This window comes from Chiloscyllium plagiosum, chromosome 33 (genome assembly GCF_004010195.1).
Source record: "Chiloscyllium plagiosum isolate BGI_BamShark_2017 chromosome 33, ASM401019v2, whole genome shotgun sequence".
NCBI lineage: Eukaryota > Metazoa > Chordata > Chondrichthyes > Orectolobiformes > Hemiscylliidae > Chiloscyllium > Chiloscyllium plagiosum.
In genome coordinates, this window is record NC_057742.1 from 39,067,337 (window position 1) to 39,070,717 (window position 3,381).

A 3,381-nucleotide genomic window follows, 5' to 3' on the forward strand; every position below is an offset into this window, starting at 1 on the left:
GATCCAAGACATCATGGACCATGGCACCTGGGAGGCAACATACCAACCGCGACTCTCGTTCATTCCCAACAAATCTTCTATCTGAGGCTCTAACTATCGAGTCCCCAATGACTAATGCTCTCCTTCTTTCCCTCTTTCCATTCTGTGCAACAGGGACAGGCTCTGTGCCAGAGACCTGAGCTCCACTGCATCCCCCTCAACAGTATGAAAAATGGTATACATGTTTTTCAGGGGAACGACCACAGGGGATCCCTCCACTGACTGTTTTTCCCCCCTCCTAACAGTCATCCAGCTTTCGTCGTGCCTCGGAGTAAGTACTTCCCTGTAACTCTTATCTATCAAAGCCTCTGCCTCCTGGATAATCGGAAGGTCATCCATCTCCCGCTCCAGTTCCCTAACCCTTGAAGGAGCAAGAGTTGGATGCACTACCTGCAGATGTTCTTGGATGGGGCACTAATGTCATCCCTCATATCAAACATCATGCAGGAGGAACATTCCTCTTCCTGCACTACCATCCCTGATAGTCCGCTTACACTGACTTATATAGCTGAATGGAAATAAAAATAAGAGTTCCCTCCTTTGCCAGAAACCTCTGCTCTCTGGCTTCAAATGTAAAAGTTTCAAATCAGTGACTCACCGCTCCCGACAAGCCCCTGGTGTAAGCTCCCGCCCTTCGAGTTGCTGCTTCTGCTGAAACTCCCGAGCTCATAGAAGGTTTTAAAAGGTTCAAATCAGTGACTCACCGCTCCTGGCAGGCCCGTGGTGCAAGCTCCCGCCCTTTGAGTTGTTGCTGCTGCTGAAGAACAGAAATGGAGGATTCCCACGCTCGTGGTAAGTTTTTAAAGGTTCAAATCACTGACTGACCGCTCCCGGCAGGCCCCTGGTTCATGCTCCCGCCCTTCGAGTTGTTGCTGCTGCTGAAAAACAGGAATGTTTGCTCAATGAATGCAGCTTGAATGATTGAATAAATGACTGTAGTTTGTTTCACTGAAGGAAGGAAGTTTGATTCATTGAATATAGTTCGATTCATTGAATGAATGAAATGCAATTCATGACTGCAATGTGTTTCATTGCATCAATAAATGCAGTTTGAATCATTGAGTAAGTGATTGCAATTTGTTTCATTGAAGGAATAAATGAAGTTTGATTCATTGAATGAATAAATTAACGAAGTTTGATTCATTGAATGAATGAAGTTCAATTCATTGAAATAATAAATGAGGTTTAATGCATTAAATGGATGACTGCAATGTGTTTCATTGCATCAATAAATGCAGCTTGAATCATTGAGTAAATGATTGCAATTTGTTTCATTGAAGGAATGAATGCAGTTTGATTCAGTGAATGAATAAAAACAGTTCCACTCACTGAATGAAGGAATGTAGTTTGATTCATTGAATGAATAAATGTAGTTTGATTCATTGAATGAATGAAAGAAGTTTGATTCTTTGAATGAATCAATGCAGCTTGATTCAGTGAATGTCTGAATAAATTATTGCAGTTTGAGTTGTTGAATGTATGGATAAAGTTTGATCTATTCAGGGAATGAATGCAGGTCAATTAATTGAATGAATGAATGAAGTTTGTTTCATTCCATGAATGATTTCAGTTTGATTCATTGAATAAACAAATTAAGTTTGATGTCTTGAATGGATGAATGCAGTTAGAATCATTGAATAAAGGAAGGAAGTTTGATTCAGTGAGTGAATGAATGCAGTTTGATTCCTTGAATGAATGCAAGACATTTTATTCAGACAATGATTGAATAAGGTAGAGAATCATTGGGTGAAATTTTATTCATTGAATGAACAAATGAATTTTGATTCATTGAATGTATGAATGATATTTGATTGATTGAATTAATAAAGTGTCGATTGATTCCTTGAATGAGTGAATGAAGTTTGATTCATTCTATGAATGAATGATATTGATTAATTGAATGATGAAAGGACGTATGACTCATTTCAATTGCAGTTCAATTCATTGAATGAATGAAAGCAGTTTGATTCATTGAATAAATTACTGCAGTGTATATCATTGAATCAATGAATGCAGCTTGACTCATTGATTAAATGATTGTTGTTTGTTTCAGTTAAAGAATGTATGAAGTTTGATGCATTGAATGAATGACGTTTGATTCATTGAATTAATAAAGTGTCGATTGATTCCTGAATGAGTGAATGAAGTTTGATTCATTTGATGAATAAATGACGTGTGATTCATTGAATGAATGAATGTTATTTGATTCACTGAAATTAGTTTAATTCATTGAATGAAAAAATGATGTTTGGTTCATTGCGTGAAATGAGTGAAGTTTGATTCATAGAATGCATTTGATTCACGGAGTGAATGCATGAATGAATGAAGTTTGGCACATTGAATGAATAAATGACGTTTGATTCATTGAATGAATAAATAAATTCATTGAACGAGTGAATGAATGAAATTTGATTCTTTGAATGAATCAACACATTTTGATTCAGAGCATGTCTGTATGAAGTTCGATTCATTGAATGAATGAATGAGATTTGAGTTATTGAAAGGTTTAATTCATTTTGCAAACGAATGCAGATGGATTAAATGAATGAATAAAGTTTGATTCATTCAATGGATGATTGCAGTTTGATTTATTGAATGATAAATTAGGTTTGATCTTTGAGTGAATGAATATAGCTTGATTCATTGAATGAATGAAGACAATTTGATTCAGTGAGTGAATGAATGCAGTTTGATTCATTGATTGAAAGAATGAAATTTGATTCTTTTAGTGACTGACTGAAGTTGATTCATTCAATGGTTGAAAGTTGTTTGATTCATTGAATGAATTAACTTTTATTCACAGAATGGCTAAATGAGGTTGGAATCAAAGAATAATTGAATGAAGATTGAATCATTGAATGAAGAAATGCTTTCTGATTCATTGAATGAATGAATGAAGTTTTTAACATTGAGTGAACCAATGAATAACCACAGTTTGACTCATTAAATGTAATGATTTCAGTTTGCTTAATGGAGTGAATCGAAACAGTTTGATCCATTGACTGAATGAAGATTGATTTAATGTATGAATAAATAATTTTTAATTAATGGAATGAATGAATGAAGTTGTATCTATTGAATGAATCAATGCTGCTTGATTCATTGAAAGAATGAATGCCCTTTGATTGATTGAATGAAGGAATGAAGTTTGGCTCATTGAGAGAATGAATGAAATTTGAGTCATCAAATGAATGACTGAATTTCGATTAATTGATGCAAGAATGAAATTTGATTCCTTGAATGAATGAATGCAGATTGATTCAAGAAATGAGTGAAGTCTGATTAATTGAATGAATCAATGTAGTTTGATTCCTTAAGAGAATGATTGAATGAGAATGATTC